Source organism: Pan troglodytes, chromosome 4 (genome assembly GCF_028858775.2).
Source record: "Pan troglodytes isolate AG18354 chromosome 4, NHGRI_mPanTro3-v2.0_pri, whole genome shotgun sequence".
Classification (NCBI taxonomy): domain Eukaryota; kingdom Metazoa; phylum Chordata; class Mammalia; order Primates; family Hominidae; genus Pan; species Pan troglodytes.
In genome coordinates, this window is record NC_072402.2 from 95,757,914 (window position 1) to 95,783,707 (window position 25,794).

The window sequence follows — 25,794 nt, forward strand, 5'->3', positions numbered from 1 at the left end:
ACTGCTATAGGAAGGGCATGACTTTGAATGGACCATTTCTGCAAAGGAGGCAAACCTTGAAGTTGCTGACAGACCAAGGTTTTCCACTGATTGTACTTCCAACAGCTCAGCAGCATATTCTTCCCTGGAATGGGATCTGGGTGGCACAGTTTTATGTCTACCACAATAGGATCACCAGGGAAGGATTTTTTCTGAACAGAAACCTGAATGAAATACAGAAATAAACTTTGCTAACATATAAAAATGTATAGCTACACTCAAGACTCTAAAAAAAATTTAATAATCTATTTTACCATTCTTTAATTTTATTAAGCAACAACTTTTTTTATAAGAATATCTGAAGGAAACAAGAGACAGGCAGTCAATGAAGAGATCAGGGAAGGGGTTCAGGGAGCCTGGGAAGTGATGATAAGGACAGAAATACAAGAAAGAGGAGAGAGGATAAGGGTGTACTAGGCACAACGATCAAAATATTCATTGAGCCAACATTTCTTAATAATTGAAGGTGCCTCATGGCAAAGGCAGCCAGGTGGCCATGTTAAGTTCTAGGCCACCCTAAACCCACCTTGGCATAGCTGTTTGGAGCCAGCACAGATACTTCACCCATGGAAAACTAGCTCACACAGGCTGGACAGCACTTATGACTTGGCATGTCATAAAACTACAGCATTTTTAATTCAAAGAAAACAAGCCAAAACAATACTTATTTGTAAAAATATTTGTTGATTTATTCGACCTTACTTGATGTTCATTATTTAGCTTCACAGTGAGATTAAAAAATACAGCCAAACTATTCATAAATGTTAGAATATAATTTCATATAATTCACTATTCTCATATAATCCTAAGTAATCTACTATAAGCAATGAAAGTGAAGAGTAGCTGAAGCATTTTAAAGAAGAGACACTAAGAACACCAAAAGTGAGAACCAGCAATATTTAGGAATAAAAATATCTATACAAATCTACTTTCTAGATGAGCAGTTTTTGAATGTGTTTTAGAACATGCATAGGTAAGCCTATAGATTTCAAATTATATATTCACAAATATATATTATATATATAATTATATATATATACTATATATATAATATATATTATTATATATTATAATATATATATTATAATATATATATTATAATATATATTAATTATAATATATATATAGTATATATATATAATATATAATATATATATATAATATATATTATATATAATTATATATAATATATATTATATATAATTATATATAATATATATTATATATAATTATATATAATATATATTATATATAATTATATATAATATATAATTATATATTAAATCATTTTTCTAGGATCCTAGAATGTGACAAGACAGAAAAACAAAAGGAAACAGCAGTATATTATAATAAATAGCTAGTAATACAAAGCTCAAGCTACTTCACAGCCCACCATTATCCTTAATTATGCCAACAGTTAATAAGAAAAGTATTTTATTTGCAATATTACATATCTGTGGGAAAGTCATAAAGCTGAATACAATGACGAGTCTAGATAATTCTCAAAACCTGGCTTTCATGTAACCTCAGAGCTCCTCTTTTCTTGAAAATAAAAAAAATGACCACAGTTATTTTTTATAATAAGGAATTATGTAGAGAAGGATCTGTTGAAGATGTTATCCAAGTGGTTAGAAAATAGCTCTTTGTGAGAGTTTTAAGGGGCAGTGAAAAGAAAGGATAAAGCTATTTTCTGCTTATAAGTAATGAAGTCTGGGATTTTGACATGGATAATTATACTAATGAGTATCAATATGTTATCTTCAGCCCCCAAATCATTTAAGACTCACATTTCCAGCTTCCTATTGAGTATCTTCACCTGTTAGTCAGGCACCAGGTTATTTTCAGGCATCTTAACCAAGCATACTCAAAACCAAATTTGTACCTATCAAGCATGTTTAACTAGGGCTAAATCCTAGGAATTAAAGGTAAAGCTGAGGCTTTAGTTTTGAGCCCAATATCAAAATGTAATCCTTGATAGAAATGGATAGGTGAGGTAGGTGAGGGAGATGAGGGAGTCAAAGGCTGGAAACCAGACTAATCTTTGTAAGTACTAGGATTCAGCAAAGCTAAAAGCCATTCGTTCATTTCAGTCTTGTTTTTCTTCTTTCAATATTTTATCCCTGTGGTTACTTAGAACTAGAGTTATTTGTTCAACACATTGTTAAGATATCATCATAATTCACTATTTTTCATTTGATTGTTCAAACATCCTTACAGTTTTTAAATAGAAGGGATTGCATTATAACCTTGCTGCTCTGCTTTAGTACTTATTCAATTCTTCAGATTGTTGAAGAATGAAGTATTACATAAATGCTCAATAAGATTAAACAGTCAGTATGGACTGAGGAGGTGAACACATCTATGTTTAGAAATTGAATGAGGACTGCATCAAGAGAAGATTGTCTACTTCATTCTAGTTGACAGCTCTAGCAAATAAGCTTTTCTCATGTAGATATTGTAAAAGAAAGCTATAAGAGTTATTATAAAAAACAATTACATTTGTGTTCCAATAATAAGCAGAATCATTGCATTTTGTAGACAATACTTTTACCACTTTCCCGTCTCAGAATTCAGGCCTGTCCTCGGAATGCGACAAGGTACAGCCCATTTGAGCTCCTGTATAGACGCTCCTTTTTATTAGGCCCCAGTCTCATTCTAGACACCAGACCAACTGGGACTGTGCCCCAAAAAACTTGTCATCCCTACTATCTTCTGTCTAGTCATACTCCTATTCACCATTCTCAACTACTCATACATGCCCTGCTCTTGTTTACACTGCCAGTTTACACTGTTTCTCCAAGCCATCACAGCTGATATCTCCTGGTGCTATCCCCAAACTGCCACTCTTAACTCTTAAATAAATAATCTTTGCTGGCAAGGCTATGCTGGTTAGAATTTAGTCAATGGATTGGACATGAAGAAGGACAAAGGCTAGAAGTGAAATTTCTTCAGGAGGCAGGACAAAGTACTTGATGAATTAAATGTCAGACTCATGAGAAAAGTAGAAGTCAGAATTGATTTGAGATGGCTATCATGTTAGGCTGGATGAATTATAATGTCCTTATTACTGAGAGAGAATATAGGAAAATAACCATCAAAATCTTTTGTCTAGACTTTTGAAATACTCCCTTATCCATCTTACTGTCTCCAATGTCATATTTTAGCTGCTCTACCTCCAGTTTCTCATTTGTAAAACAAATATGATTACTGCATCCTCCTTTGTCTATGCACATTGCACATGATCTTTCCTAAAATAGAACCATTTCTTCTGCTAGAGAACTCTTGCGATCATTCAAGAACTCATCAGTTTCTGTGTCATAGCAGGATAAGTCCCCAACTCTTTTTCTTGATCCCATCACTTTGTATGAACATGAATTACAACATCCAACAACCAGGCATTTGGACAATAAAAAATGAATTGTGATTATGCGCCCCCTCCTCCCTCCAGAGACTGAGTCCTTTAAGTGTAGGGGCATTTTTCAGTCATTTTTTATTGTCCAAATGCCTGGTTGTTGGATGAATTATCCCAATGACGGGCTACCATAGGTGGTGCTAGACATTCTTACTCTACATTTGACTCAAACTAGGGTTAAATCCTAGGAATTAAAGGCAGAGGTTGCAGTGAGCCAAGATCGTGCCACTGCACTACAGCCTCGGTGACAGAGCGAGATTCTGTCTCAAAAAAAAAAAAAAAAAAAAGATACTACCTATGACTGGGTAATGTATAAAGGAAAGATTTAATTGACTCACAGTTCCGCATAGCTGGGAGGCCTCAGGAAACTTACAATGGAGGTGAAGGGGAAGCAAGGCACATCTTCAAAAGATGGCAGGAGAGAGAGAGCACAGGGGAAATTGACACTTTTAAATCATCATGGGGGAAATGGCCCCCACGATCCAATCACCTCCCACCAGGTCCCTCCCTGGACACGTGGAGATTACAGTTCAAGATGAGATATGGGTGGGGACACAGCCAAACCACAGCACCTTGATTAAACAATTAGCCCCCAAACTAGGGATCATGTAGCAATATAATTCCTGATGTGTGATTAATTTATCATCTCTATGAATTTTTGTCATAATTTAGAAATTTCCTTTTCTGGTAAAAATTCAACATGTATTTGTGATTTGAACAAAAGGAATATGTAGATTATGAATAAAAGGAAAATATCTTTATTTTTTATATTTATTTATTTATTTATTTATTTAAGACAGGGTATCCCTCTGTCACATGGCAGGATCATGGCTCACTGTACCCATAACTTCCCAGGATGAAGCGAGTCTCCTGCTTAGCTTCTGGAGTAGCTGGGACTACCGGCGTGTGCTAAGTTTTGTATTTTTTTTTTGTAGAGACAAGGTTTCATTATGTTGCCCAGGCTAGTCCTGAGTTGCTGGGCTTAAGCAGTCTGCCTGCCTCAGCCTCCCACAGACATGAGCCACTGTGCCTGGCCCAAAATTTCTTATTTTTTTTAGAATTTTTAAATTGACAAATGAAACTGTTTAAATTGACAAATGAAACAACAAGTTGTTTTGAAGTCTGTATACACTATGGAAAGACTAAGTATAGCTAATTAACATGCATTACCTCTCATAATTATGACTTTTGTGATATAAAGATTTTATATCCACTCTCAGCATTTTTCAAGAATATAATTTATTGTTAGCTATGGTCACCATGTGGTATGATAGATCTCTTGAATTGAACCCTTTTCCCTAGCTAAAATTTTGTATCCTTTGACCAGCATCTCTCCCCTGCCCCCCAGCCAACCACCCCAACACCTGGTAACTATCATTCTACTTTCCAATCTATACTAATGTCCTAACAGATAGGATATCTCCCAATGATATATGATGGCAACAGTGATTGATGCATGGAGCAAAATGCAGGGCACTCTACCTTGAAAATGGTACTGTAATGCTATAGATGTAGAGTTAGTTAACAATTGTAACCTAAACAGATATATATCCTTAACACCAATAATTTCACTTCTACACATAAGCCATTTGAGAAAGGAGATTCTGTCTCCATGTCTCCCAAAATGCCTACCACAGTGGTAAAAAAGATAAATATGTAATAACTGGTTATCTGTTAAAATTGAGTAAAATTTTTGAGGAGGCACAGACAGGAACCTACTTCTTTCTTGGGTATTGCAATTTTCTCTTCCCACCATTTTCTATTACTGTAATCATAGTCATCTTTATTACTTGCTTAGAATATGTGACTATTATGTTATCATTGCAGAGACCTTTTCCTTATTACCAATCTTCTTTTAAAGCATTACATGGAGGAACATGAACAGTCTGAGCATTCAAAGTTCAAGATTTCAAGACAATCAGTTCTGTTTACCTGATCTACAGGATGAAGGTAACAATAAGAGAAAGTGATCATAATAGTCAATATTTAATACATATTTAATATATATATATTTTTAGATTTAACAACTGGTTAAATCTATTAACCATATATCATCTAACCATTTCTATACCTTCCTATCACTCTTCTTTTCCTATTCTCTCTTAATTCCAATTTTCCTACAACACACACACTCATATACACATATGCACACATGCACCCACTATCCATGAGACCATCACGTCTGGGGATTTTGGACATACAGAGCCTAATAAAATTCAGCAACAAAGATCATTCAAATTCATAACTCAAAAATTATCAGGTACAGAAATACATGAACTGAGGTGAAGAAAAGCCAAAATACTGTGAGAAGTGGAATATCTTTCACAAAAGACCTTCTAGGAAGATATATGGTACTGTTCTGCAAATCTTTCCTTTTACAACATTGAATGTTTTAATGTGAGCTTTGCTGATTCAGTTTCAAATCTTATCACTAATCCTGCCCTTAAGCAAAGCTGTAAAGAAGGTGAAATTAATTTTATACATTTCCTATTCTGCATTCTGTCATCCTCACCTTCCTTTGAGGGTCTAACAACCTCCTACCACTTTCTGCCTGTGCCCATTACAACCCAGATTTTCATCTTTTGTACCTGGAACAGGCCTGGCCTTCCACAATGCTCTATGTGCTATGAAATTCAGTTTCTGCTATTATCATTGTGTTCTATTGTTTCATGTATTTTCTAATAGCCTTAAAGATTACTTTGAATAGGCCTGGAATCTCTAACACAATTAAATACTATAGCAGGCATATAGTATTACTAAGGAAAGTAAAGCAAGATATAGAACAAATTGAATGATGAAAACTGAGACAAACTGGAGACAGGGACCATGTCCAAAATGGACATCCATTATTCAACTGTAGCCTCATGTTATCATGTGGGAATGAAGGCCTAGTGTTGTAAGATTTTAGATTTTTCAAGAGGAGCCAGAAATTTGTACCTTCATACAAAAATTTCAATATTTGTAAAACACCATAAAAGTGAAAAAAATACCTACAAATCAGAATTTAGACTATGTTGACATTAACTTGCTACCTCTGTGATAAGCGATTTTAGAATAAGATTTTATTCTTGCTTAATTCTTCTCTTCAGAGATACCTAGTGTAGTAGGAGAATCTAACACTTAAAAACAGGTCAGGTATGGTGTCTCACACCTATAATCCCAGCACTTTGGGAGGACAAGGTGGGTGGATTGCTTGAGCCTAGGAGTTTGAGAGCAGCCTGGGCAACAGAATGAGACCCTGTCTCTACAAAAAATACAGAAATTAGTCAGCTGTAGTGGCCTACGCCTGTACTCCCAGCCATTTAGGATGCTGAGGTGGGAGAACACTTGAGCCCAGGAGGTCAAGTCTGCAGTGAGCCATGATCATGCTACTGCACTCCAGGCTGGGCAAGAGAGCAAGATCCTGTCTCATATAATAATATTAGTAGTAATAATAATAACAATTTTGTGATGGGTGATAGATATCATAGGGGCAAAATGTCATGGGAGCACAGAGATGGGAGAGGGGACTTTCATAAGCCTAGAATGTTCTCAAGGAGTATGTCTCAGAGAATATGAATCTCAAATGAAAGTAGGCCTTTACCAGAGAGAGAGAAAATAAAGGGTATTCCAGAGAGTTGTGTGTGGGAAGATGCAGACATAAGAAACAGCAGCATTTACTTGGGGAAAAAATAGTTTAGGTTCTGTTCCCAGATAAGTGGAATTATATCAGATACAGTTTTTAAGGAGAGTCTATTTGGGGCAGGAGGGCCTCTTGAGTTCTTATTAATAGTTTTAAAATGTGAACACACCTTACTGCACATTAAGCACATGTACCCCAGAACTTAAAGTATAATAAAAAAAAATTTTTAAAAAGAAAAAAAATGTGAACACACCTCTATTTCTCTCTCCAGGTAATTTTAACATGACCTTGCTACTCCCTTGGATGAAAGGATCATCACTAAGTTTTACAACAAACTTTATGGTTATGGAAGTTCTATATTTACATTTGGAAGATGACAAAGTTGCCAGTAGCAGATATTTTAATTAAAAATATTTTCCTTACTGTTCCAATATCTCTAATGTTTTTAAAAGTAGATTTATCTTACTTACAGGTTCATATGAGATAATTGAAAACATGGTGATCTCAGATACAGCAGCACACATGTGAGGAAACGTAGTAGTCAGTCACATTGGAATACCTTCAAAATCTTCAGTAAAATATGGTTGACGTTGACGAATAGTTCATTCTCCCTATGGAGCTGTCCACAGAGGCTAAAAATAGCTATAAATAGAAGAATCCAGATAAAATCATGTTGTATCATGTGTCATATCAATAGTAATATATACAAGTGAAAAATATTGTGAAAATAGTAGAGGTAGAGGCCAGATATGTTAATAAAGGGGTTTAGAGATAAAAGCATGGATAAATAAATATGGCATAGGTATTTTGAGCCAGGCTTTTCAATGATCATAACATATTCTATATTTATATAGTCACATATTTTCGCATATATACAACCTATTCACATTCAAAGAAGTTGTTGCAAGAGTGTACAAAAATGTCACTAAGAAAAACAAGATTTATCAGGTAATTGCAGTGTTCGCCATTACTTTTAATTACTTCTAATGGCAAGCACTGCAATCCCTTTTGCACCAACCTAATATGTGGCCTCAGGTAATATGCCTGTAATTAGCTTGTTGGTTTTATTTGAAAACAACTATTGTGTAGCAATTGGAAAGTCATTAGCAGGACTCTTTTGCCACATTCATTTTATGCAGGATAACCTTGAGTCCACTCTGTTATATACCTATTTGCAAGAAAAATCAGTTTAGTTCATCTGTTTCTTTTACCCTGTTCCCCCACCATGTTCTTATTTTATGAATGTATTTTGAGTGTGTTTAATTAACCTGTAGATTTCTATTTTGTGTGGATTTTTTTTCATGGCATTTTCAGCTGATATGTTGATTAAATTTATTCATATTCTTAACCAAATCCAAGCATGCTGATCAATATTTTCTGAACAGAATTGAATGTGAAACACCAGATAAGAGGAGCAAATGCACACTCATTGATGTTTCTCTGCAGTGAAAATTATTTTAAGATGTGGAATGATTTGGGTATGTGGATGTGTGTCTCTTGAGATATGATGGTATAATCAATATGTCCCATTGAAGACAAAGTCCTAAGGCTAAATGGTTTCAGCTGGGCTGTGAAGGAAAGCAAGTGAGAGTATCATTATTTTGAGGAAAATATATGTGAGTTTATCTAGATAATGACAGTTTGCACTGTAGCAACATTCCTAGATGAAATCTCTGTACACCAGAGGTTTCATCTGAAACTTCATCTTTACTTATATACTTAGGTGAGGGTGAGGCAAGGGTTAGGTGGCCCACTAGAAAGAAACTTCTGTGAGATTCTTCATTATGCATCTATTATTCTAGGATTGTCTCACTTGTTGAGTTCCGTAGTTTTTATTTATTCATAAATGTCAGGAACAGGAACAACCAAGCCAGATTCAAAGAGCCTAACAAGGAAGAAGATAAAACAGCAAAAGTTGAAAATGAAATGTAGATGATGACACATAAAATTAAGGCATCACTGATTCATTTTAAAAATAATTTTTAAAAAGTCTTTCTTTTGTGAAAATCCAAAGAAAAAGCTCCCGGATAGAGTAGGGGGAAGAAAATGGCATTTTCTTGGTATCCTTCATCTCAGCCAAGAAAAAAATCTTATGTTAAAAATGAGTGGTTGCATTAAAAACTTTTTTTTCTGAGTCTTTAATATCATCAGAATAAATTATCCTTCTGTATCAAATTCAAATGAAATTTATTTGGAGCATTTAATGTAGGTGATATGGCTTGGCTCTGTGTCCCTATGCAAATCTCATGTTGAATTGTAACTCCCAGTTTTGGGGAGGAACCCAGAGGTGGGAGGTGATTAGATCATGGGGGTGGATTTCCCCCATGCTGTTCTCATGATAGTGAGTTCTCACAATATCTGATGGTTTAAAAATATGTGGTACTTTCTCTTTCTCTCTCTCTCTCTCTCACTACGATGTGAAGAAGGTGCTTGTTTCCCCTTTGCCTTCCACCATGATTCTAAGTTTCCCGAGGTCTCGCAGTCATGCTTCCTGTTAAGCCTGTGGAATTGTGAGTCAATTAAACTTCTCTTCTTCATAAATTAAACTTAGGTAATTCTTTATAGCAATCTGAGAATGAGCTAATGCAGTAGGACTATCACTTTAAAATACATAAGAGACAGAGAATTATGTAGTTTGAACTAATTTTTGCAGATGTGAGGTGTTCTTTCCTCTTTTAATTACTAGACAAAACATTTGAATGACTCCTAAATGTATTCAGATGGATGAAATCACTTTTCCACCAACCCATCCCCAAGGCCATCATGAACTACCAGTTAAGAAAATCAAATTCTGTGGACTTCTATACTTTTAGCTTTTTAACTCTATAATTTATACTCTAGTCCAGTATTTGCAGCTTTTTGGGGGCAATTTTACTTACGGATAAGGAAATGGAGGCATGAGAACTTTATCAATTATTCTAATTTTAAAGTGCAAGTTGCATTGTAAACAGATCTCAAAGTACTGTGTGAAGTAGATTGGAGTCACAAGTAGTACTATTAAAATTGTGAATAGCCTGATGTTGCAGCTGCAGTTGAAGGTTGAACAAGTAATTGTGAATGTGATATAAAATGAGACTGATCAGCTAATAACCAGAGTCATTGTTTTAAGTTCAATGTCAAAGTCACTTCAGACATGTAGCACAATCTTTTGAACAGACTTGAGTGTGTAATAAGTGGAATAAATGTTTACCTAATAATTTACCTCCGCAATGTAAGTTATTCTAAGGTATGAAATGTTCCTTGAGCATTTACATGTTCTCCGAGGTTGTGATGGAATAATTTATTGATTCTGTTGAAGATCAATTGCTAAAGCTGCATAATTTCAGCTAGAAATGAAGGAAAGGAAGAAGCAATTGCATCATGCTTAGAAAGGCAAATGTGAGTTACATTGAGTAATAACGGCTTACACATTCCAATGAAACCTCTGTGGCCCAGCATCCCCTAAAGTAAATAAATGCCTTGAAGAAAGTAAGATATAAACCTAAATGACCTGCTAAACAAGCTCTGATCTAAGGCCTTTCATTTTGTATATCTATTATCCCAGGCATGTATCTTACTAACAGGACTGTAAGTATTGATTTATGCATAAGGTGTCAGACATAGGAGCTCACATCTTTGGTCTGAATATGGTTTTTAATAGTGTATCTATCATGGCAGCTTTTAAAATTTAAGTTCCTTCAGGATATAGAAAACCTTTGAAGAAAAAAAAAGTGACACGTGGAGAAATTGTTTTCTTCTCATTTCCAAGGATTGACATTTCTTTCTTTCTTTCTTTCCTTCCTTCCATCTTCCTTCCTTTCTTTCTACTTTTTTCTTTTTGAGGCAGATTCTCACTCTGTCACCCAGGCTGGAGTGCAGTGGTATGATCATAGCTCTCCACAGCCTTGACCTCCTGGGTTCAAGGAATCATTCCCACCTCAACCTCCAGAGTAGCTGGGACCACAGGCACATGCTACCATGCCCAGATTGCCATTTTTTAATGCAATATTTATAAAAAGTGTTTTCCAAGTCTATATGTGATATAAATGGCATTTATTCACTTTATAATCCACAAATATCATTTTTTCTCATTTGAGAAAATCCATAATTATGAACATTGTGGCCCAATAATTGGCACCATGCTATTTACATTTGCTGTCTCTAAGTTTTATAACCTATTTTTATTTATTGATCCTGATTATTTTATTTAATGATTCTTCTATACTTAATGAGATGACTTCTAGTTCTAATATTCTAGATCTGGATGAACAAATATTAATCATATTCACATCTTTTATAATTTTATAAACTTTGATTCCTCCAACCCAACGTTTACCCTTACCTCTACGTTTTTGTCTCTTTAAATCACATATCTTAAAAAGCCCATTCATCTTTGTATGGTTGTTCTTTTCTGGATCAGTTTCTATACTGTTATTTCTTTCTTAAGGTATGGCATACAGAACTGCATTCAGTACATTAATTTCAATAAATTATATTTTACTCAAGGATAAGAATAAACTTACTAGCTAATTTTCCTTTTAACTACATTCTCAATAATAAGCCTTATTGTTCTGTTGGCCTCATGTTTTTCAGAAAATATTCTTAGGAATGATTCTACAAGAGGAATGCATTTTCCTCGCAGTATAGAAAGTACGTATGTGGGTATTGTGTGTGTGTGTAATTTTTATTTTTCAAATGCATTATTATACTAGTTCATTCAGATACTTAGCTTCTACTCATATGCCAATTTATACGTAAGACTCAGTTGTAGCCTATACTCCTCCACCAGACATTTCACTTTCTTTAAATATTTAGTGCTATTTGAAAGTCATGAAGTTTCCCTGCTGACTTTCTTTCATAGTGAAGATGTTCAGGTAGGTCTTGGCAGGCCACCAAGTAGGTTAAATCTTATGTATTAGTCAGGGTTCTCCAGAGAAACAAAACCAATTGAATATATAGAAAGAAAGAGTGATTTATGGTAAGGAATTGGCTCACATGATTATAGATGTTGGCAAACCCAAAATCTGCAGAGCCAATGTCCCAGTTGGTGACTGAAATTGGAAAGCTGCTGTAGAACCAGGAAGAGCTGATGTTCCAGTTTGAGGACCATCAGGCAGGAGAATTCTCTCACTCAAGAAATTGTCAGCCTTTTCTTCTATGTAGGCCTTCAACTGATTGGATGAGGCCCACCCACACTATGGAGGGCAATCTGCTTTACTCTAATGACTTAAATGTTAATCTCATTTAAAAATACTCTCACAGAAACACCCAGAATAATGTTTGTCCAACTATCTGGGCACCTGTGGCCACTGTCACATCATGGTATCTGTTTCTCATTTTTGAAAGGAGCCTATCTCTCCCTAGCCTTTGTTTTTCTGTCTATGAGTCATTCCCTCTTTAAAGAATTTGTTCTTCCCACTTCATACTGATCAACTGCTTTTAATACCCTTAATTACATAATTTTGTATAATTTAAATTCTGAATAAATTGTATTAACTGTTTCTCATATAAATAATCTGTCAAATAATTCTAAAGTTAATAGAAACAATTTCCCTTGAAAGAATATCATATTGCCTTTCCACTAAATTTCTATGCATATTTAAGTGTAAAATAATCTTGCCTTTTATTGTAATTCCAGACAGTCAGATATGGTAGTGTATTTTAACAGTTTGTACTTTTCAGGGTCTTTTCTGGGTGCAAATCACATTAGCTATGAGCTTGTTCCAGTTGTTCAGCAGAATGTGGATTTGGATGTTGTTTCTTGACAAATGAGCTGAATAATTACTTACTTTAGCCATGATATTGTTTATATTTAAATTCTAGATTGCTATTAGATCTGGAACAGTGATTCCTAAACAAACCAATCATCAAAATCACATGGAAACTTATGAAAAATACAATCGTAGGCCCCCAAATCCATAATTTTAAAATATTACTTTTCTAATTCTAAGCCATTGATGAAGAGAATATTTGGATTTACAAAGTATTTTTATTAATTATGTTTTTTTATTTTTTACAATTATGTATAGCTAAATATTTAGCTAACTTTTTCATAATAAAAATCAAAATAAAGAATCCGTTTATTCTATTTGTTGAATTCTATTTCAAAGGCCAGCTTTTCAACTACCATCATTGTATAGTCCTGGTGATTCTTAAGCTGGCATCCTACCATTTATTTATTTATTTATTTATTTATTTATTTATTTATTTAAAGATAGCGTTTCACTCTTCTTACCCAGGCTGGTGTGCAATGTCGTGATCTCGGCTCACTGCAACCTCTGCCTCCCGGGTTCAAGAGAGTCTCCTGCCTCAGCCTCCTGAGTAGCTAAGATTACAGGCATGCACCACCACACCCAGCTAGTTTTGTATTTTTAGTAGAGACAGGGTTTCTCCATGTTGGTCAGGTTGGTCTCGAACTCCTGACCTCATGTGATCTGCCTGCCTCGGCCTCCCAAAGTTCTGGGATTACAGGCATGAGCCACCATGTCTGGCTGTTGATTTATTTATTTTTTAAAGCTTTTATTATTTTCTTTGGAATATAAAGCACAGTATTCCTTAAAGTCTTTTTTTTTTTTTTTTTTTTTTTTTTTAGCTAGTCTTATGGGGTTTTTTGCACCTGATTTACCTTACTTAATAGATTTTCTTGTTTTGTCCCCTTTACCAATTGTACCTTTAAAAAATGCCATCTCCTTTTCCTCACCCACAATGACCTCTTTTGCTTTGCCAGTTAGCCATACAGGGTTTTTGTTTGAGCACCTGGGTTTCTTGATCCTTGGCACATATTTTCCTTGGGCTTCTAATAAGGTGTTTTAAACAGTTTCCAGGTTTCTGGTAGATTATTTGCTTTTTTTTTTTTCCAACTCCCTTGCATTTTATTCTAATATTCACATTTTGATGTAGGTCTCTTTTCCAAAAGTGAGTTAGCATGTGTTCTATGTTTCTTGGCTTTTCCACCCTCAGTAGAAAGTGAAACTTAATCATATACTAATCACTAATATATAATGATTTGTATAATTCGTGATTCACTTCCTGTCTTTTATGCAGAACTTAGTGTACTTCCTTTCCATGTGAATTCTAAAATTACTTAATCTAAGAAGCAGTTATTCTCCCAAAAATGTATTCCTCATACCTATCCTTAATGAGAAAAATCCATGAATCCAGATGTGAATAATTAAAATTCTATTTGATTACCGTCTGTACTGATTTCAAGTATTCACACCTAGTGTCAATATTCTTAGCATATATATTATATTATGTGTATAGCGTATTATATATACTAGCATGCATACAAATAGCATATTATATATGCTAAGAATTATATATAATACATATATAATATGTATTTGGGCATAAGGTAAAGAGGATTGAAGTAATCATAAATCAGTGCATAACACATTATTTTTATTAGCTTCTCTCTTGATTGACTGATTAATTGATCAATTATCTTCCTGCCATAGTTCTCTATTTTCTCCCTCTAGACATGCAATGATGCTAAGAAATTTAACACATCGTTTTGCTTATTTGTGTTCTTGCAAAATGTGCATTGTTGTTTTATTTGTATTTTGCTGCTTATTGTACTTGGTATATTTGTAAAAAGTATTTTGATAGATATTTCCCACTGTTCCTTATGTTTAAATCAGTGCTCTGTTTCTGTATAGTGCTATGAGTCTATCTAACCTTTTGTTTCTAACTGCTGTATAGTACTCTGTGGTGGACATCCATGACTTTTCCTTTATTTTCTCTTTTAGTGATGGTGACTCAAAGTGCCTCCAACTCTCCTATATTATTTAGCCCTGGTTTATGGCACCATCCACCACTGATTTCTTGATTGCAATTAATTTAGGAAAGACCGATTCTCCTCCAAGTGGTTTCATAGTAAAATCTTTATTTAGATGAGTACTTCTGAACCTTGGCACTTTTAACATGTATTGTAGGATATTTAGCAGCATCCCTAGCTCCACCCACTATATGCCAATAGCACCGTATTTGTGAAAATTGAAACAAAAACAAACAAACAAACAAAAACCTCTCCAGATATTGTCAAATGTCTCCTGGGGGAGCAGAATCAGTCATTGATTAGACCAATTGATACAGATCTTCTAAATTTTTATTTAGATGCTACTTTTGTTAAATCTGATATATTCTCAGGTATCTATTACCACTTGTGACTCAGTGGCACTATATCTTGGCTTCTTTTTCTACTCATCTGTTGTTTTTCCAAGATGTCAATTACAGAATTTTACTCATTTCTTGACAAGCATTTTATTGAGGAATAGAATCTATCTTCTTGCTTGATTGGATTTTTACATAATCACTGGGGAAGAAAATCCTGGCTTCTTTGCCAAGACACTTTTGACATTTTTCAGTGACTAACTCCTTGTATGATTTTTGTTTTTCTTTTTCGTTTTCTTTTTTTTTTTTTTGACAGGATTTTGCTCTGTCCCCCAGGCTGGAGTGCATGGCATGATCAAAGCTCACTGCAGCCTCCACCTCCTGGGCTCACACTATCTTTCCACTTCAGCCTCCCAAGTAGATGGGACTACAGGTGTGCCACTATGCCTGGCTAATTTTTCTATTTTTTATAGAGATGGGGTTTCACCATGTTACCCAGGCTGGTCTCAAACAGCTGGGCTCAAGCAATCTGCCTGCCTCAGCCTTCTAAAGTGCTAGGATTAAAGGTATAAGCCACCATTCCTGGCCCCTGTATGTTCTTTACATATAATGATGTTCTTTTTTACTTAATACACACTAGGCAGACTTGAGGTTAAACAGAAATGTCAGCATTTATCTTTAATTACTTAATTTCAAATTTGCAAGGAAACAATCCCATGATTTTTGTCATACCTTGATTTTAATTATAACTTGAGTTATCCAATTATTTCACAGATTTGATTTTAGGCTCCTGTCTGTATTAAAAATGAAGCTTCACCAAAAGGTCCAAGATCTCATTACTCAATTAAGTAGCAGATTCATTACCCAAAGAATCCAACTATCAGCAGCTATCTTCTTTTTAATTACTATCAAATATGAACAAGAAAATTACATATTTAGAGCCTGAATTAACATTTCATTTCAATGACTCCTAAAAATATATGAAATGTTATGTTGAACTTCCAATTCAAATGGTCTGAAATCATGCAAGCAGCATATTTTTAAAAGTTTAAATTAGTGACAAGGTTAAAACTCTCAACAAAGGGTTGAGAGTCAAAATATTTGAGTTTAATAACTGATTTGTCCCTATTCATTTTGCTTTAAAGTCTCTAAATTTTGTTTTTTCAACTGAGAAATGGCAAAATTATTTTAAGATAAAATTAAATTAAAGTCCATTAAACTCAAAGATGCTATCAAATAGATGGGATCATTTAATTCTTTACCGGAATTTTAACAAAATTTTGACTCTGTCATGTATGAGACCTTATTTGTAGTGGCAGGAAATTATCTAGAGAAATTCACCTGGACTCCATGAAGCTACCAACATCATCTGGTATTGGTTACATACTCATCTTTGATGCTCCCACCCCTCTATTTCTGCTATGACATCATAACTCACCACTTCCAGTTTGTCATTTGTTTTTCCTCCCTATCTTATCCATCTATTCTTGGCCAATACAAAAGATCTGCTTACTTCTTATTTTTGGTCCAACATTCCTCCAACCTGTCCCCAACCCAACTCTGGCTCACAAATATTTCTCACTAAATATTCCATTAATGGACCTAGTCATAATCCCTAAACTGGTGTTCTTATACATGGAAGTCAAGAATATATATTGCCCGTAAAGATCCAGCTTATAGATATTCATCAAAAGAGCAGAAACAAGTCCAGATAGTATTGGATTCTGAGGTCATGCAATGCCCCTAATGAATAGTCTCCATCAGCTTCCCATTTAACTGAGAATAGAATTCAGTATTCCTACAAACACATCCAAACATGATTTGACATATCTATACCATCTGACTTCATCTGCTGCAGCTGTACCCCAGCACATTCTACTTCATCCACACTGATTTTGTTTCTCATCATTGAATAATACAAAATAGACCTTGCAGAGTTGTTTTTCTTTCCGCTTGGAATACACTCCTTTCATAGTAAATGCCTAATAAGTATTTATTGAATGAATGAATGTTTCATACCTCTCACTTACCTCTGTTGCCATTTGTAAGGGCTAAGGATGAAAGCCAGTGTTCCATTATGTGACTTACAAGGCCATCTCATCTAAATGCTATGTCTATTCCCAGTTACTCATTGGTGGTTATCCACTGAACTACTTCCCTCCAAAAATAAATGCATAACTGTGTATCAAGTGAATATTTTCATAAACCTAAAAGGAGGTCAGTATGTAATAATATATTTTACAATATTTTAGAATAGATCACGTGAACTTAAAATATGCATGTTTTGTACCTAATCTGTTTACCAGCTATACAAATCACAAAAGTAAATAAATTATTATGTTAATAACATTAAAAATATGTAACCAACTTATTTTGCTATTAGTTATGTGAAAAGTTTTTTTTTTTTTGAGACAGAGTCTCGCTCTGTCGCCCAGGCTGGAGTGCAGTGGCATGATCCCGGCTAACTGCAAGCTCCACCTGCCAGATTCACGCCATTCTCCTGCCTCAGCCTTCTGAGTAGCTGGGACTACAGGCACCTACCACCATGCCCAGCTAATTTTTTGTATTTTTAGTAGAGACAGGGTTTCACCGTGTTGGCCAGGATGGTCTCGATCTCCTGACCTTGTGATCTGCCCACCTTGGCCTCCCAAAGTGCTGGGATTACAGGCATTAGCCACCGTGCCCAGCCATGAAAGTTTTTTAACTTGTTTATTAATTTATAAAATATAAATGAATTTGTATGGAAAATGGGTAAAGTAAAAAGAAATGAAAATGTTTATAACATTCAAAATTGAAATCTGTGATACATAATTTTTTAATGATTACAGGAAACTGGCAGACCCATGAAAAGCGGGTTAAATTATTGTTTGGATTGATTCTCTTTATTCATGCTGAACTTTGCTAATACTATCTAACATATGAGGAAGCTGCGAGCTTAATCTTTGCCATAATCAGAAAATATAATAGTGATAATGCACTGCAGGCTCTCACAGTGCTGTGTAATGTTTCCAGCCAGCTGCAATCTCTCTCTGGCAACCAGATATGCAGAGCCACATCTCTTGGGGGATGAAGGAGAGACAATGCATTTATACATTCAAGTGAGTGTGTATCCAATTTGAACATTCTCATTGACGAGAAAGACCTGTATTTTATGATCATTTTTTCTTTTGTTTCCATTTCTGCATAAAATGCTTTTTAAACAACATAGTAGGAGGAGGTTATTAATATCTGTTATATAAACTACCTAAATGAAGAACACCAGCACTTACATGTTAACAGGCCATTGGTGCTGAGTCATAAAAACATCTAAATCTCAATTCTGCCATTTACAGCAAAGCTTGGGCAAGTTTCTTCATTGTTCATAATTTAGTTGATGTCAGTAAAATGGTGGTCGGTGATGTTTAACTTATAGGTCTAATCAGAAAGATTACAGTTTAAATGGCTTGCAGAGTTGTTGGCCCATTGAGCACTGAGAAAGTTTAGGCCTTGAAAAAACCACACCATCAATTATCCAACCAATGATAGATTCAAAGCCATGTGGGCAGCACTCCATTGAAGAATTTTTATGGGTGTTATGGTTAGGAACCATGTCTTGATTCACTTTATGTGATTAGGATCTTGCTCTGTGCCTGGCTCATGTGTGATTAGGATTGTGCTCTTTGCCTCTCTCATAATACGCACTCATTAAATGTTGATTGCTGTTGAATGATACTCAGCTGTTCAAAGTGAATACGGAGAACTGAGGGTAGGGAAGAAAGGGGAAGGTGGGTCATCTCCCTTTGTTTACCTTTCTACCAAAGAGTTTGCTGATTCTTTTTATCCTAATGATTTGAGTGTTCTCTCATCAACACTTAGTTTCTCAACAGCTTTGAATTTAGCAATCTGAACCTTCCCCTTGTCTTCTACTGCCCAAACTCTGGGTTATTTTTCAATCCCCTGGGTTAAGTCCTGGGTGATTACCACAGCATCCCTTTCCTCTAGATCTTGCTGCTCTACAAAGCCATACAGAGCCCTTCAGATGTTCAAACATAGAAATGGTTTCATAATAATTTATTTGTAACAGAACTCTGTTGTTTGCTTTTCTGAGATCTGCTCACTCAGGAAGCCGGGTTCCTTAGGGCAAAATCTCTGTGCAAGGCACAAGCTGAGAGGCTCAGAACATATTGCACCGACTTAAATAAAAAAAACCTCTCCTTGGCCTGTGTGTCTAGCTCCTCCGCTGACAGAGTCTTTCTCACAGGAGAAAGAAGAGAACCAGGAAAGGTGATCTTTCCTAAACACACTCTACCATCTTAGATATCTTTACAACAGGCTTTCAGAACTCTTGTGGGGGACATATTGCACTGCCCAATTTAATTGCCAGTGCTCATGCAGTATCTTACCAGGGCAGCTATGGTTCTGCCCACTGTCAATAAAATGTGCAGAGTTTCAGTGAAGCAAAATAAACAGGCTCTAGAGATCTGCTGTAACCATTGTCAACAGTAATATACTGTACACTTAAAAATGTGTGAAAAGAATAGATCTCATGTTGCATTCTCATCACAATAAAATAAAATTTAAAAATCACATATGTTTTTAAAAATAAATAATAAAAAATTGTGCCTTCTTCCCTACTCGTGTGGGAAGAAAGGAAGCTAGACTCTTAGAAGTAACAAAGGCAGGCATTGAATAAGATGAAATTACATTTTAATGTGGTGAAATCTAACAGCGAAATTTTGCGTGCAGGGAGGGGAGGGTGCAAGGGGGAAGGAAACAATTTACCATATCTGTCACTCTGGGGTTAAAATTAGTTTCAGTGATTCACTTGTTATTGCTGTGTACTGCGAAGGCTTTATTTAGCTTCCCATTGGGGGATTTAAGTCCTTTGTTCATTTAAAACCAATAAGGAGAGAATATTAGTTCGTGAAAGAATAATATCCTTCGTATCATCTCTCAAGGACATTTTTTTCTCGTTCTTCCAGAAACCTGGGGCTATCGCATTGATTTGCTTCTCCATCTACAGGCAAGTAGAGAACACTAGAAGAGCTTTGCTTACAGTATCATAGATAATTTCCCCTCATTTTCCAGTGTTGAAAATCAGAATATCCAGTTGTAAACAGGTTGTCATGGTTGTGTGTGTCTCTCTTTTCAGGTTGGGTTTCAAAGCGAGTCTGCTTTATAATTTGTTTCTGAAAATGCTCATTGACTTGAATGCCAGTTGGATTAAAGGGGAAAAAACTTATTTTATGATTTGTACAGCTGTTTCTGAGCCCAGATTCTTATAAAAGGTACCCTGGTGGCATTTCCTTACCACAAGATTGACAGACTGGGGAAAGCTAAACATTTTCTTTTCTAAAGAATTAGTGAAAAATGGACCTGTTTTCAGGATTGGCTTGTCCTTGGTAACAAGTTTAAAACCACTGAGTTGCATCATGACCATAAAGCAAAGAAGTTATTCCAATGTTTTAATTTCTAGCCAGTGTTTAAGCAGCTGCAACAGAAAATATAATTGCTCCTCACCTTCCATGTCATTCCCAGTAAACTGATTTTCCTGAGAAATTTCACAATGGTCATTTCCTCTTCATGTCCAAACAGATGTTTAGTGTTTTTAAGGCCCTTTCTGTAAATGTCATATGGTACTTAAAGTAAAATTTAGTGTGTACATGCTGTATGCTTTGGTGGTATTCTTTCATTTGAGAAAATATCAAAAATATCAGAGACTAGGAGGATAGGAAGTTTAGGTAGGATTTCTTGGGGGAAACCACATATGCACATGTTTCTTGAGGAGCTGACATCATTGAGATTTAGCAGTTGAAGTATCATTTAACCTAGCCTTTTTTTTTCATAATTTTTCTTGCATTCCTTAGTGGGTTTCATTACCACGTGATGGCAAGCTCTGCAAAGATGAAGAGGCATCATCTGCTCCCCAGAGAGGGAAGGAGACTAATATAACGGAATTTCAGGGTGTGAGCAAGAGTGCAGACACACAAACCTCCTGTGGATTGTGGGAAACCAGACAGCTTTTTTTTTTTTAAATATTATTTAAACTCCAAATCTAAGGGGAGAAACACCGTGAGACTAACATGTTATAGTCCAAAAATAATTCCTTTTTCCAACAGAAAAAGGCTATGATATGGTTCTAATTGATAACATACTTGTACTTTTTTTCCCACAAACAAATCTTCTTTCTAAACCTGCTGGCTGTATTCTTATGGTCTTTGAACCCCACAATTTCTTCCCATTTCTGTCTAACTAAAGAACTTGTTGGTTAAAATTTAAGTAAAAAAAAAAAAAAAAAAAAACCTTTAATTTCTTAAAATATTTAAACATAGGTTGGTTTCTTTCTTTTCTGTTTTCCTTTTAGATGAACTATTTAGTAATCTAAACAATCATCTTATTATTATATGATTTAACTTTCCTGTCTATGCAATAGAAATTGTAAAATGCTATATATAAATCTCTCAACAAAAATATATTTTTCTCTTGCTCTCACTCCTAATGAGTGGTATGTTCAGATAGATCAGAGATGAAAAACAATAAGAGAAACCTGAAGTTGAATTTATTGGACATTTAGAACATTGTTGACCTAAGAGACATTAGAAATTGAGGTGGGGATGTAGAGAACATTAAAAGAAAGAGAATTTACTGCTGAGAATAGGGAAAAGGGTGGGAAGTGGCTATAAAATAATGATTGCTGCTTTCCATAAACCACATAAAAACCCCATCTCATTACCATATAGACATGGGTATACACACAGTAAAACCTTTGTAATACTGCATTTTAGAGGAAATGAGTTGCCAGCTAATGTCAAGTTATGGTTAATAAAGACTTAGTTCATGTTATCTCAGGTGGTATCCTTCTTGTACCTCCCTTATTCTCCCCTTAAAGTCTTAGACCTAAGGCATAAAAGGTCAGTGGTTATAGAAGTAAATCATTATTATTTATTTAAAGAGAAAAGACTTTAGTACAGCAGGGATCTACCTTCTCACTATTCATCAAAATGGTTACATGACAAAATGGGCCCGTTAACCTCCATGTTTCTTTCCTTTCAGCATCCTTATCAATGAATCCTTTACAAATAGCTAGATTCATCTCATTAATTTTAGGAGAAAGGGATCAATACACACACATATAATATATATCTTACATTATATGTATATATTAGATTCCATAGCCCTTGAAACAGATAAATGACACTCTGAGGAAAAGCAAGGAATAAACACTAGAGCTACTCACTGATCTTTTAAAGTAGAGCTAAATATAGCTGTCCAACTTCCATGTCCTTGATCATTTAAATGTTAGTCCAAACCTCACGCAGTATGAAAGTAGATAATAGACATCTATATCTAATATACTTCCCCTAGTTCTTTTTAATTTTTGGTCTTCTCCTCTGAGTTGCATAGACCTTAAAAAATGTTGATGGTCCACTCTCCCCAGTGAGAATGCTGCTTTCATTGATCAAGCCCTTTTCAGCATAAAATTCTGTGCCAGAAGTGAGGATGCAAATGAGACACAAATGCTGCCCTTGAGGAGTCTGATATGCTAGCTTGAGGGACTGACTCTCAATTCTCTTTACCTAAACATCTGAGCCTAATACTGGCCCTTTGGAATAACTACTCTTTCCCATGTCTTCACAGCTTTGGTTCATCAGAACAGTTCTCATATTCTTCAAGCATGAGAGAGTAAACTTTATGTTTGGGATTTGCGTTAGGGGAAAGTGATGGTGCAGTGAGTCAGAAGTTCTTAAAGTTAAAAATATCACAAATTACTTAGATATCTAGAGCTTTTTAAAACATACATTCCTAACCCCAGTTTGATCCTTCTGAATTAGATTTTCCATACATGAAGCCTATGGGATTCTGGTGCGCAGTAGAAGATAAACTGTAATTTAAGTGAGGTTTTTATAAGCCAGCTTGGGATCAGGCAAAGATCAGGTGAATCCTTCTTGATCTATATTTGTATTTTAATCTATTTAAGAATTGTATGTAAAATACTTTAAAAGCTTGGACTGGGGAATCATTCATTGTCCAAGTGTGGGGTACATTTTCACAACAACTTTTCTGTTTCTGTTCTTATGCAATTATAAGTCCACATTATGCATAATAAATAGTGAAAGAATTTCCTCTGTCAATATATTGCCATAGGTATTTCTGACAGATGCATGCAGACAGATGTGAAGTTTTTTTTTTACTAATAAGCAAATATAATCACATTACATAGTTTTTACAGAATCAATCTGATTGTATGTTAAACAAATATATGCAGTGTATGTTTAGTCAGAGGGTCTTAGGAATATATCCAGAGACAACTGGAAAATTTTTGTTCATAAACAAAAATTTTTACCACCAGCTCCAGTGAAACATTTCAAAGGGATTCATGTGTGCTAAATGCAAATCGTACCTTCATTTGGAATTGTATTCAATCTTTAAAGTCCATGTAGCCTCAGAAAGCCCATCTTTCGTCCATGCAAGCCTTGGGATGTGTTTAAGGCATTACAGGTAGAGTGCCAGAGCCACCTGACCTTGCTGCTTTCCAATCCTCTTCCTTCCCCCGCCTTCAGAGCAGAGAGTACCAGCCTAGTAGATTGGCACAGGCAGCCTGAGCCACGCTAGCCTCTATGTGGTGTGCTCTGTGAGCCTTAGTTGGAGAGGTTCTGGCTCCTTCTGTCACATATGATTCTGTGGTTTTGAACATCAGCTTTTTTTCCTTTTCCACTTTTTCCCTAGTGCTCCAGACTTTTTTGTGCAGAAAGCAGCCTCTCACATCATCCTGCATTAATCATCATATACCCCTCAAATCAAAAGTGGAAAAGACCCAGTGATTCAGTCATCTGTTTGCTAACAGTAATCTTTTTGTGGGTTTGTGTGTCTGTGTCCTTTGTTAAGTTCTGTTTTAAAAGAATACAGGCTCCCAGACTGCTGGGGTGTGGTGTGCTTGCAGTAACCTCTCTGTGAGATGCTCCAGAGAGAAAGGCTTCCCAGTAAAAACACTAGACTCAGAGTTGTCTTCAACTCACATAGCCCATGACCCTGAAAAAAAAAAAAAAAAGAAAGAAAGAAAGAAAAAGAAGAAGAAAAAAAGCTCTTTCTGGAGCACATTTTTTCTCATCATTAAAGTGAAGAAATAGAACGAGATTGTCTTTAAAGTTCTCATTATTTTATCTTTCTATGGCTCCTTCTAGGAAGTTTGTCTTCTCTACTTTGGCTTAGCATCCCATATATTTTATTTAGTCATCATTTTTTCCCTATATCTTTATTTATCTGAGTGAGGATGTCATCTTTCCTCAGGGCTGGGTGGTTTCTATTCACATCTTTGCAGACTGATTGCAAAATTATCCTTAAGGGAACACAAGCATTGACCAGCATTTATAAATCCCTGGCAGCACACCACAGATGGTTAATGAAATAAAATGCATTATCTCATAGGCTTAGCTAATCTCAAAGTTATGGACCATCTCTGGATGTGAGGACTTAATATGGAGGCAAGCTGTAGAGTGACAAATTAAAGCTGATAAGATTGCTGCTCTGCCTCATCCTCCAAGTATTCATAAACTTTGAGCTAACTCTCCCACAGGAAGCAGGGATCACTACGGAGATATGCTACATATTGCACTTGCTTGACAAACATGCATGAACATGAAATATAGGAAATACTAGGCACAGTTACCATCACCTGTTGCTCAAAGTAAAATTAAGAAAAAAGCTGGGTTCAGAAATGTTTGCTTTAATCTAATTATACAGTGTGTTCAAATTTGTCTCACTTAAGAACTAGCTAAGCAGTGGTCTCCAACCTTTTTGGCACCAGAGACCAGTTTCGTGGAAGACAATTTTTCCATGGATGGGAAGGATTTGTTGGGCGGGGTCGGGGGAGGGTTGTGGGGAATGGTTTTGGAAAGTGTTCCACCTCAGATCATCAGATATTCTCATAGGTGCACAATCTAGATCCCTCACATGCCCAGTTGGAATACAGGGTGCAAGCTCCTATGAGAATCTCATGCTGCTGCTGATCTGATCTGACAGAAGGAGAAGCTTAGGTGGTAATGCTGGCTCGCCCATCACTCATTTCCTGCTGTGTAGCCTGGTTTATAACAGACCATGGAGGGTACCAGTCTGCGGCCTGATGGTTGGGAACCCCTGAGCTAAGGGACTGATAGAAACATTTTATAAGTAAAATTAATTAAACGCATACACACACAAATACTTATTTTTAAAAAATAGTCCACAAATATTATCAGCTTGTTGATCCCAAATGTAAAAGAAAATCCTCAAATGTTTACATAATTAAAGAAATGATCACTATCTTTATTGAATTTTCACATGCTCTTACCATTCTTAGCTTAATCTGGTAAGAATGAGGTCATAGCAAATTCTTTGGGTAGTGAATTCTAGGTCTCCAGATTTGTAGTAAAATAAGGTACATAAAGTAGACAAAGAGAAACAAAAATGCATTTTAGTCTGGTTCCTTTTTCCTCATTTACTTGAAATACAAATATATATCTATGAATAAGCACATAAAATTTCTCCTTTCTAATATTCCATAAATATAAATTACAATTTCTAAGGATTGAATATTTAATAACAGTCTTTTCAAAATGATAAAGCAAGCACATAATCTTGTTCTTGTTTATTGTAGCAAATGTCAGAGCAGTTT

General features: G+C 35.4%; 1 long non-coding RNA gene across 2 annotated transcripts in view; it reads right to left on the reverse strand.

Annotated features, from left to right (window-relative positions):
- LOC107974706 (uncharacterized) overlaps window positions 1-25,794 on the reverse strand; it is a 210,225-nt gene that overhangs the window by 139,743 nt on the left and 44,688 nt on the right. Inside the window, exons 3-4 of one of the 2 annotated variants that reach the window (XR_010157277.1) lie at window positions 8,887-8,958; window positions 7,544-7,715 (exon numbers count right to left, since the gene is read on the reverse strand). This is a non-coding gene — a long non-coding RNA (uncharacterized LOC107974706). The remainder of the gene's footprint in view (window positions 1-7,543; window positions 7,716-8,886; window positions 8,959-25,794) is intronic. The other variant, XR_010157276.1, reaches the window with a different exon arrangement.